Source organism: Corvus kubaryi, unplaced genomic scaffold, assembly GCF_017639235.1.
Source record: "Corvus kubaryi isolate FWS band 111438036 unplaced genomic scaffold, C.kubaryi_AGA036_p1.0 split1-37296, whole genome shotgun sequence".
Taxonomy (NCBI): domain Eukaryota; kingdom Metazoa; phylum Chordata; class Aves; order Passeriformes; family Corvidae; genus Corvus; species Corvus kubaryi.
Genome location: NW_024582075.1, coordinates 15199984 through 15213858, shown reverse-complemented (window position 1 = coordinate 15213858; position 13875 = coordinate 15199984). Strand labels below are relative to the sequence as shown.

The 13875-nt window shown below is 34.0% G+C and overlaps 1 protein-coding gene across 1 annotated transcript in view; it reads right to left on the bottom strand.

Annotated features, from left to right (window-relative positions):
• PTPRD (protein tyrosine phosphatase receptor type D) overlaps window positions 1-13875 on the bottom strand; it is a 1187501-nt gene that overhangs the window by 690532 nt on the left and 483094 nt on the right. The window contains exon 6 of the mRNA XM_042012906.1: window positions 10095-10143. The gene's annotated coding sequence lies outside the window, so the exon portion shown is untranslated. The remainder of the gene's footprint in view (window positions 1-10094; window positions 10144-13875) is intronic.

Sequence of the window (13875 nt, the reverse complement as noted above, 5' to 3'; positions counted from 1 at the left end):
AAGAAGAAGAAAGAAGAAGAAGAAGAAAGAAGAAGAAGAAGAAGAAAGAAGAAGAAAAAGAAAAAGGAAAAGAAAAGGGAAAGCAAAAGGAAAAGAAAAGGAAAAAGAAAAGGAAAAGGAAAAGAAAAGGAAAAAGAAAAGGAAAAAGAAAAGGAAAAAGAAAAGGAAAAAGAAAACAAAAGATATGTTCATTTGCACCTATGCTTTTGGTTCGCTTAAGATGAATTAATTAATAATGAGTATTTGTAGTCTGAGTTTCATTTTGGGAGGAAGCTTTTGCTAGCTTTCTTCCAAGACACAGTCCCTCACAAAAGTTTCTTTTGAACGTTTAGCCGGTGCATGTTCATCATACTATTTCACCCTAAATATTTTGGAATTTGTAGAGAGAAGACATACATCTGACAAAACCTGAAGTATGAAAAAACCCATAGTTTATTGACAATATACTTGTTTCTCTCTGTTTAGAGAAGTCTGATTTCTGCTATCCACTGGAATATTTCCCATAACCTTTCCCATATGTCCAGGTACGAAAATAGCCCTATCTTCTCCAGTCCTCATTTTCTGCACTGCAAAGTGTGTACAGTTGATTTGTATGCTACTGTTCTGCTATATTTATGTTTTATTATCTGTATGGTACAAGAATTATATATATTTTCTGCATAAAGAGGAAAATGGCTTGCACGGAAAGAAAGCATATTAGAGAGCAAGCATACTTAAGAATAAAATTCTAGAAATTCAAATTCAGAAAGGACAGTCACTGCCGATTGGTATCTGCTGATGAGAGTGGCAGTTTATTAATAATCTGTCATGTAAAGCTGACAAATGGGGTGCTGAATTCTGCCCAGTTACACAATGAAATCTCCTCTGTTATTACCTCTAGAATTACCTACTTTCTGTTGAAATACTTTTGCAGATATAAATATGCTTCAAAGTTGTTTTCTGAATACAGGTTACTTCTATTTTTTTCTCCTAATTCCTCATTATTGATAAGATCCATCAGGAGGCTAATCTTGGTCTTTGAGTATACACACAGTCCAAATACATACCAAGTTTCAGTTCAGATAAAAACTTTGGGAAACACTGATAGGGTTATCAGTGGTCAAAAGGACAAATCATAGTACATAAATTCCTTACTTTTGATATGTCATGGGGGAAAAAACAAAAAAGGAAATAGTATCATAGAAGCTGCATACACCTATTCAAATTGTACATTTGGATGCACTGCAAGCAATTTATCAGCACAGAAATGCCAGTAAACTAGGAGGAGATGGAAGGAAGAGATTGTTCTTGAAGGAACTACTAGGAGTACAGAGAAATATGTGTTCTGCCACATGACAAGTACTTTATTTTTCTCCTCTCTAGTCACTTTAATTTTTAAATTAGATTAAAATTTCTAAGGAATTGCATTCTGAAATGCAACTTTTTAAAAATATTTATCTAAAAGGTTGGTTGAGTTTGCTGCATAATACGTGAGAAACTTTACTCAACATATCCAGTAATGAAATCTAAAACTACAAAAATTTGAAGTGTTTTCAGATTTCTTCATTATCCTTTCCCACTTTTGCATTTCAGTGTAATATAGTGAGCTGAGTGGAAAAGATAATCTGACTGACAGAAGCTGGAAGCTAGTTCAGAAGAAAAATCACTTAAAACTTTACAGCCAAGCACCACTAGAAAAATCGTGCTGAGACAGATGAATCTCTGGCCTGACTTAGAGTCCCAAGATTTTGTGTTGTGTTCTTTGATGAATTTATTCAAAACACTATTTTTAATTGAGCTATGAATTAAAATAATTTAACAACCTTTTGCTTAGGACTAAGACTACAGTTAGTTGTGTATTTGTTTCCATGATACATAAGTGATTTTCTCCTAAAAATTCTGAAATACTCAGTTGAGTTCAGATTTTACTGTACTCAATGCCCAAGTGAATGTAGGTGGATCTATTGGGCTAAGTATTTTTTCCTCTGTCTATGCAGGAAATCATGTGTTTGTGGGACCCATCATACCAAGTAAACTATAAAATAAGGGGTTATTTTCATTACTCAATTTTTCAGGTTTTATTTCTATACAATATCTTACTGAGCATAAAGATTTAGGAAAACTCTTCAACACAACATGTACACACACACACTCAAAATAATACAACATTTCCCTGAAAGATGATGGGGGTTTTGTCCTAATATTTGTCCAGAGATAAGAAGCATTGAGAAAATGCCATGTTGGACATGTATTTTCATATGACAGCTTCTAATTTGACTTCTGGACACCAACCATAACTGTATATGAAAGAGAAAAAAGTTTACTTATTTTGCAATTTCATCAAACAAATATTGATCAGATTTCAGCTCAACTCTTTACAGATCCACAAATGTTGACAATACGTGATACTTTTCAACAAGATTATTCTCTGGGAAAATTTGTTTCATTCATGAGCAGAAGCTGGATGAAGATGAAAAGGCAGGACATTATCATTTGAAGCATGTGGCCAATAGCCTAGCAACCATCTAAATATTCAATCTATTTTTAATTCTCTATTTTCAATGTTAATTTTAAATTATCAGATCTCTGATAAACTTGTGCTTTAATAGCATTTTCAGTACTGCAATGAGTAAAGTAACCATTTGTCTGCTTTCATGACAAATATAAAATATGGAGAAAATAAAAGACACAACAAAAAGTGCATTCAATTCTAGTTCCCAATGTAAAATGTAAAGCAAAAAATTGGATACTGCATATGGCATTTATAGCGTTCTTTAGAAACTCATTGGGCAAATTCCATCTTCCTCTCATTTGTACAAAGTAGCGGCATAAACTAGTGACTCGTTTGTTTTATGTTTTTTACAAGCCCAGTGAAAGTAATGCATATGAAAGACATAAATGCCTGCATACCTAAGCAAGTGTAGTATGTTGACCTGACCGACAAGGACGTAGAAGATCAAGCTCATTAGGAGTGCATGAAAAAGGACTTCAGCTGCAGGCCACTAACATTAATAGTAGTCTTCTTACTAGGTTTTGGGAAAAACTCCAGAATAATATTTCTCAGTTTTATAAAAACCCAAAAACTGTTCAAACATCATTACTTTTCCTTTTTTTTTTCTTTTTTTCCCTGTCTTTTTTTAGAAAGGGAAAGAAATAGTTACCCTTAATTAACAAAAAAAGGTTTCAGATTTACCCCTAATGTAATTTTATCAATGACTTCAGGGATATAGTGTGTGTTACTAATTTTCTAATCACAGAATCAACTAGACCACAGCACAGCCAGCCTTTTCTTAAACACCTCCTGGGTCATTGACTCCAACCCTTCCCTGGGCAGTCCATTCCAATACCCAGTCACTCTTTCTGTGAAGAACTTCTCCCTAATGTCCAACCTAAACCTCTCCTGGTGCAGCTTAAAACTGTGTCCTCTTGTCCTGTCCCTGGATGTCTGGGAGAAGAGGTTGACCCCCACCCGGCTACACCCTCCTTTCTGGGAGTTGTAGAGAGTGATGAGGTGTCCCCTGAACCTTCTTTTCTCCAGGCTAAACAGCCTCAGCTCCATCAACCACTCCTCACAGGAGCTGCTCTCCAGACCCTTCACGAGCCTTCTTGCCGTTCTCTGGACATGGTCCAGCAGCTCAACATCCCTCGTAATTTGCAGGGCCAAGAACTGGACACAGCACTCAAGGTGTGACCTAACCTGTGCCAAGTTCAGGGAACAATCCCTCCCCTAGTCCTGCTGGCCACACTGTTGCTGATCCAGGCCAGGATGCCACTGGCCTTCTTGGTCACCTGGGCACAGCTGGCTCATGTTCAGCTGCTGTCAGTCACTACCCCCACATCCCTTTCTGACTGGCCACTGTCAAGACACTCTGCCCTCAGCCTGTAGTGCTGCAGGGGATTGTTGTGGCCAAAGTGCAGGACCTGTCACTTGGACTTATTAAACTTATCATTGGATACAGCCCATCTATTCTGTGGTACAGATCCCTCTTCAGAGGACCGCAGGACCACCTCCAGATGGGCCATCTGGTCATAAAAGGAGATCATGTTGGCTGGGCAGGACCTGGCCCTCCTAAATCCATGCTGCCTGGGTCTGAGCGCTTGGCTGTCATGTAGGTCCCATGGGATCACACCAAAGAAGACCTGTTCCATAACTTTGCCACCCCAAGTGAGGCTGACATGCCTGTAGTTTCCTGCAGTCTCCTTCCGGCCTTTCTTATGGATGGGTAATACTGGCCAGCTTCCAGTCATCTGGAACCTCCCCCGTGAGCCAGGAATAATGATAAGTGATGGAGAGTGGCTTGGTGAGCTCCTCTGCCAGTTTGCTCATCACCCTAGGATGGATCCCAACAGGTCCCATAGATATAAGAGCATCTAAGTGGCTGAGCAGGCACTAGTTGTGTCCTCCTGGATTACAGGGGAGTATTCTGCTCCCTGTCCCTGTCTACCAGCTCAGGAGGCCAGTTTCCTGAGGTTGGCCTGTCTCTTGCAGCATTACAAAAAGGTAGTACAGTACCTTTCGGTCTCGGGGAGAAATTTTTTCCTTTGCAGGGTTAGCAGATCCTACTAATGTAAATGGAAAACATCTTGCTATGTTACATTTTAAGTTCTCTCTGTTTCATATGTTCTGTAATAATGTTAGGGGCTGGATGAAGAAGGCAATTTTACCTTTAACTTACAATTTACATTCTTATTCCACATCCTTTGTAAAAAGGGAGTAACTATAAGCTTACATAAGCAGATATTGACATGGCTTTTAAGTACAAGGTAATAGATTCAAAATATTTTGTCCTGTTTCCCATATCCTGACAGCAAACAAGAAAAATTGTGTTTGGTGGGATGGTTGTGAATTGATAAAGAAGTTCAAAGATATTCTAGGAAATCACTCTAAGAGCACTTCTAATAATCCATTGACAATTGTATCAACTACCATGTCCATTACAAAGGATTGCAAGGTAGTATGTCAGAAAAGGCATGTCTGCCACCCATCAAATAATTTAAATAATGTAACTAGAGAAAATTATTCCATTTAGCTGTATAAAACCAGTTCAGCTTCCTTTAGTTTCAAATAAATTTGTATTTTTTGCAGGTCCATATGATAAGCTCTGTCTCTTGTCCACAAGCCCTGTCTCTTAAGCAAGTTTCAAGGTACAATAATTACTAGCTGAAAACTAGCAAAGTTCTTTATAAATAACGGGATATAATCATCATTGCAAAACCCTGAGGATTGTAATGTGGGTCTCCAGTTTACATTAGAAGAGATTTACTCTCATTGTAGGTTTAGTTCCATCAATCTGAAAATGAGATTCAAGCTACCTTTTCTTTTAAAGCTGATTTTAATTTCAGAAATAATAATACTCCCAAGAGATGCAATGACATTCTCAGAGGTACAAAAGAGAATATCATCAAGATTACATATCATCATTCTAATGATAATTTGCCCTAGGCTGTGGCTTTGGTAGGACTTTTTAATCAATATTTCCAAGGTATGCTTATTAAAAAAGGAAAGTGTCTTCAGTATAAGAGCTATTTTTTTTTTCCATTTCACATTTTATGCAAGTTGGTTGACTTTCATTGGTTCTATTCCTTAGTAAAAAATTAATTTGGTGACTATTTTGTGTTTCAAATAAAAGAAATATTTTTTTTAGCTGGAACATTTTAATCTTTCAGAAAGGTAGAATTTTTTCCAGCAGGAGTTATTTTTTGTGACTTCAAAAAAACCAAAAAAGGACAGTAAAAGAACCCCAGAACTTACTCACAATTTACATACAACCTTTTACTCTTACAATGGCATGGCATGCGAAACTTCTATCCGTAACTTTTCACATGCTAGTGAACCCAGTCTGAAAAGTATTAAAAGATAAATTTGCTGCACTACTTTTCTGTGTTTTATTACACTTATGCTTAAAATTTACATTAAAAGAACAAGTGGTTAAGCTCTTTTACAGTGCTTTTTGGAAAATACTACTTTACATTAGAAAATGTAAATATAAATAGAAAATACTACTATACATTAGAAATGTATAAATACACATTTCTATGTATGCATGCATACATGACTATCTATAAAGCACAAATGCTCAGGGACTGTACAGGACCAAATCTGAACGCAGTCAGGAAGACTAATATGTTTTCAAATATATATGTCCATATTTGTTTCTATTTATTTCCATCCATTCATATGTAATTAGTAAAATTAATTACATATGAATGGATGGAAATAAATAGAAACAAATATGTAAAATAAAAATAAGAAGTAATTTTTCCAAATACAATGTTAAAATTGGTAACTAGCATCAAGGTGTTTCCAGTTAACTTGCAAGCATACCTATAGAAGTATATCTGATAATTTGTGATACAGCACTCAGAAGAATTCAGGTTAAATGGTATTTTGAGATTGTGTCTGCAAAGTCTGTCTTCAAAAAGAATAATTTTAAAATGGAAAAATAGATGTTTGTTGTTTTATTGATTTTGCAGATAATGTAAAAATATAAGAAATTATAAAAATAAAAAATTATGGTATTTCTGGGATGATTAAATGCTATGTCACGGACACAGATTGATAGAAATTATTTTCATAAGTGTCAGCTTGTAGAAATAGACATCACAAGCTGAACACACAATAAAACTCCCCCTCATTCTCCACGTCTACTTCCTTCCTGCCACTGCTTTCGCTGACATAAAACTACCAAAAGGGTGAACAAGACAACAACACAAGGTTAACAGAATTGATTCAACTGCTTAATATCCTAAGGGGAGAGACACATCCGTCACAATTTTTGAAGTTGCATACTGCCCCTTACAGACTCAGATCATCCACAAGATGTCAGGAAACAAATGCTTTTGTTTTCTTCCACTGTACACTTTTTAAAAATTAATATTTATCTCTAAAAAAATATATTGCAGATTGAAGTGGGTTTTTTGAGAAAATTGGCTAAAGTCCTTAATTTTATATTTCTTCTTTAATCACATGAGGCAACAGATAAAGTATATGAAAGGAATTTAAAAAAATTAAGAACTCAACTAGGAGAGAACTAGAAAAAACAGTAAAAAGAAGCAGGTCAGAGAAAAAGTGTTTTTTGAGTTTGTGGTTTTGGTTTTTTTTGTTTGAGGTTTTTTTTTTGTTGTTGTTTTTGTGGGTGCTTTCATCTAATTAGATTTATTTCATTATTTTTAATAGTAATTTATTTATTTTGTATAAAAATATAAATGCACTTAGAAGTTGGCATGGATGTGACCTTGACATAAGGTCTGGTAAGTTTCTGGTATTCATTTTCCAGTGAGGTACTTACTTTTATCCATTGGTTCTGTATAACTTAATTTTCTTTTTTCCCTTTTTTTTTTTTTTTTTAACCTCTATAAGAATGATCATGCAATTCTAAAGTGAAGAAGGAAGTTGAATTAATTAATTTATTAAGTAATGTTTTTAAAGTCTATTTAATGTCATTGTTAAAAAACCTGAAACAACATAGAATCAGAAAATCAGTACTAGTATTTTAAATGTGTCTATATTACTTAGATTTGCCTGTGTCTTGTTTTTAGAGTTTTTATAATAAATTATTAAATCAGGCATATCACAAGCCTTTCTTTAAATGTTTAACTCAACCAAACATGGTTTTGATCCAAATTTTGCAATGATTCTTTAATACTCGGTAGCTGTCTGTGTCATTCTAAGGTCTTCTTCAGTCATCTGCATCACTTTTATGTATAAAAATTTCAGTCCAATAAAACAATGTAAAAAAGTTCTCTGACAAGTCTGCTACACATACAGTTTGCAAACAACATTGGGGAGAATCCCATGTCTTATAGACATCTTTATTAAAACTTTATTAAATTATCTTTATTAACTTTATTAAATCATGCAAGAAATTAATTAGACCATTTATCTTTCTACTTTAAGTATATTGGAAAGATGGCAATATTGGAAAAGAGTCCTCTTACATATTAAATCCCTACCAGTTGCATTTTTTTAACTGCTCCAACTGTGATAAACTTAAGTGATCCAATTTTAAAAAGTGGCAAAGCAGTTTTTTTGTTTGGTTTCTGAAGGTTTTGGGACTTTTTTCCTGGATTTTCCCACAAAAGTTAATGATTTCTGTTGTGTATCGTTTGGGGGGGTTATTTGTATTTTTTTTTACATGACATCCTCCTCCGCCTTATTTTACCATAATTTTATTATATTTATCAATTATTTAATGCAGTTAGCTCAGCTGCCTCCCATATTCATACCCATAAAAGTCCTTTATCATACTGTTGAATAAACGGTTCCTCAAACCATGGGATACCATTGTCTTTGCATATTTCTTTCTTTGAAAGTCAAGCTTTATTATACATATATGCTTGTGTGTATTTTATATAGCATCAGTTGTTGGTGCTATGAAACATAAGGGGAAAATATTACCATGAATCTTATATTAATTAATATACCGGTATTATAGTGAGACTTCTCTAACAGTCACTTCAGCACATTGTTATTAAACACTTCCAGGGTTTCCTCAACCACCAGAAATTAACAAACTTCACAAGGCAGATATCTATACAGTTAACAGTTTTGATGATAGGAGATTGGCATACTGATAAAGAATTTCTATGAGTGCAGAAGCTTTACAGAAATATGGATAAACTCTGTGTCCCTGCACACATTTTCATATCTGGGAAAAAAAATGAGATTTGAAGGATTTTGAATTTAAAAGCATTTTAAATTATAATAGATACCTCTAAATCTGCTGTAGACATCTCTAAATTGCCTGCTGCAAGAGAGATTCTACAACTGTGCTGTGCAAGATGTGGGATAGCAATAATCAATTTCTTTCTCAAGCAAAACAACAAGAAATAATCTAAGGGAAAAACAGCAGAAACAAGATGGAAACATCCACCAGATCTGCCCAAATATTAAGAAAAAATATTTTATGTGCTTTTTTTTTTTAATTGGTAATACAAAATTTTAAATGTTAGACTTTCACAAGAAGCCTTTGAAACAGAAATATGCTTTAAAGCTCAAAATTTGTAACTCAGTACAAAAGAAACAACACAGCAAAATTGAACTACTACCTTCACGCAGTGAGTAGAAACACAAAACAAAGCTGACAGATCTGTTCTCCTGGGCTTAGGTTTCCGCTGTCTAGAAGTGTTCTTTGCTGCCCATGTATGCACAGTATGACAGCTATTTGTGTTATACAAATGAGGTTTACTCATGAGTTTGATCTCAATTGCATGCTAATCATATTGTCCCTGGTTATGAACAAGCACTTTACTTTGTTATGTTTAATACTATGAAACAAGCTTAAAACACAGGAGAGTACTTTTTAAGTAACCTGTTTAAGCTTGTTTGTCTCAATAGCTTTATTACATTACTTATTAAATTATCTCAGGAACATGCTAAATATCACTGTATTTTGTTCAAATGACTTCATGTTAAACATAATTTTTCTCAAAAAACTTATTATATGGAATAAATAAAAATTGATTTACGGCAACCACAGGTTTCCAGAAATTTTAGTTCTCATTATAATGGCTATGTGTCTTATCTCTCACTCCCCTGCATTATAACATAAAAATCCTGACAGTAAGAAATAATTTTGATAAAACCTGTAGTGTGATAACTTTACTGTTTTCCGCTGCTTAGCCCTTATTCACTCCTAAAAGATGGTTTCTAATCAGTTATTTAATGTACAGAAATTCAGTTTACATCTGGAGAACCTCTGTCATTTTTTCAGATCGTTGCCTCTTTTGTTCATGTAATCTCTCACACTGAAATTACATCAGCTTCTGTGTTTGATGACTATGTTAACATAACACATTCAAATTACATATATAACATTGAAGTACAGTTATGTCATTATGTCAGTCAAACTATGTTAAAACACAACAAACAAAACATGAACAAGTTCATTTTACTGTTACATGGTAAATGGAAAAAAACCCTTTCTTCCTCACAATATCTTGAAATTAATAGAGATTAATTAATCACTAGTATTACTGGTTGACATTATCACAGACTAGGTGGGACTTCTTTGGGGTTTTTTCATGTTCCAGGAAATATGGTCATAGGCTAGGAGACAGTTATTCACAGAACCATCCCAATTCAGGCTTAAGAAATAACAAAAATTATTACTCACCCTGAGCTTGCAGGTTTGGAACACAATAAAAAAGACTCTATCCTGAGATCTGAAAAACACAAAAAAAGAGCTTTCTATAACCACTAACAATAAATAGTCAGACATTAGATATACAACAAATAAATGCTTGTTCAATACTTATAAAAACCACAAATAATTGACATACATATACCTTATAAGAATATCAGTTGACTTAAACCTCAAGTAATATGCTTTGAAAGAAGCACATTTTATGTCAGAAAAGCAGCCCAATAAAAGTCTAAGCTTTCAAGTGTGTTCAATCTTCCTCTGCCTACATCCCTACAGTGTTTTGAAGAAAAATCAATTTTAAGCTCTCTTCTGGAAATTAGAATTTGTGAATTTCTGTGCAGACCAATAAACTCCAGGGACATCTGGGTAGAAGAGTTCAGACTGCACACCAGAGCAGTTTAAACTATGACTTGAGAAGTTTATTTGAACATAAGAAGTTCCTTTGGAAAACAAATTACTTTAAAGCTCAGAAGGTAATAAAAAAACCTGAGACCATATTCTATGATTTCAGTTCTAGGAGGGGGAAATCAAAATAATTAAAATAATAATAAAGGTTATATTTTCATGTTTGAAAGGGATCAGAATGCTTTGTGATGACTGATGAAAGTGCATCAGAGTAAAAGCAATAGAAAGTCTGACTGGACATGGATGTTTGTAAACATGGCAATGCAAAAAAGGGATGCTTTCTATAAAAGCAGAGGAAGAAAAAAAATTAGTGCAGCAAATCTCCTTTATGATCATCTAATACAAAAGATTCATCATTGAATTAACATTCATTTCATGGACCTGGATGCATTTCTTTATAATTTCTAAAATTTGTTAAATTTATCAATACTATAACCATGGTTATTCCATTAATAAGGTTTGAGGTTACACATTAGCCTAATAAAAACAGTCTAAAATTGATTTTCCTGCAGCAAATTACTTTCCGACTTTTTGCCTACAAGCATTTTTCTCTTTCCAGTGCAACATTAACGAAGATTAATGCTCAAAATTTAAAATCTGGTAAATAAATATTAGAAAATACAGAAAGTAAAAGTGTGTCTCTTTGAATAATAGAAAAGAGGGATGCATAGAAAAATTATGCAAAAACATAATATAAAATTTATGTTAGTTTTATGCTAATAGTAGTTAACGTATAAAAGGAGAATATTAGATGCTATAATGGTAATGCTTTGGAGGAAGCATGTATGCCTCCGTAATCTTAAGATTATTCCAGACATCCTATTAACAGATTATCCATTCAATGCTTGCAGTGTTGCCAAGTTCTTCAATTTTTCCATGGTGTTTCCATTAGATAAACTAGTTTTTTGGGTTTGGGGTTTTTTGTTTGGTTGTTGGTTTAGTTTTTTTTCATTGGTTGTATCTTGTTTGTTTGTTTTTTAGGGAACATTGATGGTTTTGGGTTTGTTTGTTGCTTTGGGTTTTTTTTCATGGCTCAAGGACTGGCAGGTTTTTCTTCCCAAAGTATTTTCCACGTGTTTAAAAAAAGAGCCCAAGGATAAAAAAAATATATATATAAATGCCCTTTCTTTATATTAAAATAGCCAGGTTATTTTTATTTTTAAAGTTTCTAACTAGGGTTTGAGTTGAGCATTTAACAGTGAAAATCAAATGGGTCCTGCATAACCTTGTCAACGTTTCCAAGTTAAAGACCTCAGAATTTCCACCATTAAAACACATTTAGTCTTAGGTCTCTGAAGAGACCTGCTGAACAGTCTGTTCGGTCTCTGCAAAAGTCATTATTCAATATTGTTACTATTTTGCTAGGGGGGAATCAACAAGGAAAAATCCCCAATCCAACCCAACAAAATTCCTATTTTAAGAGTTTTATTTACTTTTATCTCTCCAATCAAATTTTCTCACGACTTTTTTTTTGTGTTTTGTAATTCTCTTCCTCTTCTTTGTCTTAGGATATCAGCAGTATATGATGTCTAATAGGGAGAATCACATCGCAAGTGAAAATGTGCCTGTTAAGCTAAATATACTTTGCAAGCAGAGGGTTTTAAGAATCTAAATTAACCTGAGGCTCACTGCACCTTTTTTCTATTTTATTACTTTGAATCTCTGTGGGGACAATTACGCTAGACTATTTTGCTCCAGTTTTAACCAACTGGGAAAAAAAGTTACCTAGAATTGAAACTGGTTGCAAAATCCTATGCATTACTACCTTCCCTACAGCATTAGATGATTGTGACAGCACTCTGATCCTTACATAGAAAGCCTTCATGTTCTTAAAATCAGGAAATTATATGTTAATAATCCTTAAGCATAATCTTAGTTCTGCTATGAACTAAAATATTGCTCTATGAAAGTTGCAAAGTCTTTCTGTCCACAAACTTTCCTGCTCCGTAAAGTCATCTTGGGAGTTTTAGTTAAATGCTCTCAGGTTTAGATGAAAATGCTATTTTTATACATTATTTCTATGTATATAAACCAAAAATATCGGCAAAATAGTTCATTGTATTGTATTGCCAGAAATTAATTGTACTTTGAAGAGAACAGGAACTCTACTTCCTAGAAGTAATTTGGTTTTATTTAATGAAAAAAGTGATTTATTCTCTAAGTTTGCAAACACACACACAACTTAAGGACATTATTCAGCAACATTTAAGTACTTAGTGAGTTTCCACTGTTGCAGGATGTTTCTTCAACAATTGTCAAGTTTTTAAGGCTTATTTTCACAAATTTATTTAAATTTCCCAAGACCTGCAACCATCACAATTTTAGAAAACAAGAAAGAGGCTATTATAATATGAAAATGCTTTATTCTATTGAGATTATCACTTCAGTAAAAGCCACTGATAGTGATCATTAACTAAGTAGACTATTGCATTTCCAATCTCCTTTTATAACCCCCCTTATTTAAAGGCACCATGTGAACTACCCGGCAGCAACTATCACTCAGTACTGGACAATGGTACTGTATCTCTCTTTCAACAGGTCAGGAAAAAGAATAAAGAGAATAAAATGTTGTTTTCAATGGTCTTTTTGCAATTTGAATTTAAAAATACTATTTATAATTCAGCGTAGAAAACAATTTCCACTGCTTTTATGATGATGATTACCAAGACAAATTCCACACAGAATTCCAACAGTGTGTATTACCATCTTCCATTAATTCTAATTTATTTGCAAAGGTTTTACCAAGTATCAACAGACTTAAAAAGTTAAATTCAGTCCCAGGAAAAACATTGTCCAAAATCTTATTTCACTCCCAATGGTAGCATCCTGAGATACCCATTACAAAAGGAGGATAAAATCAGAAGTTAAGGGTGTTCCAAATAGGCTATGAAAGACAAATTGTTAACATTTCATTTAAGTGTAAATTATTTTTTTACACCAATATCTAGTTACTTTTGCGTGTCCAAAGTATTCTGTAGTTTTTCTCATGGAGAAGGTGAGGCTCAAGGGGGATCTTACTGATCTCTACTAAAGCCTTAAAGGGTGTTGTAGTGAGGTGGGGGATCAGCCTTTTATCCCAGGTAACAAGAGACAGGACAAGAAGAAATGGCTCCAAATTGCATCAGGGTTGACTGTAGATTAATAAAAATTTCTTCACTGGAAGGGTGGTTAGGCACTGGAAGAGGTTGCTCAGGGAAATGGTGGAATCACCATCCCTGGCAGTGTTCAAAAACATGTAGAGGTTTTTGGTACTTGGGCAAACGGTTTAGTGGTGAACACAGCAGTACTTGATGGAAGGTTGGACTGATTAGCTTTGAGGTCTTTTCCAGTCTTAACAATTCTATTT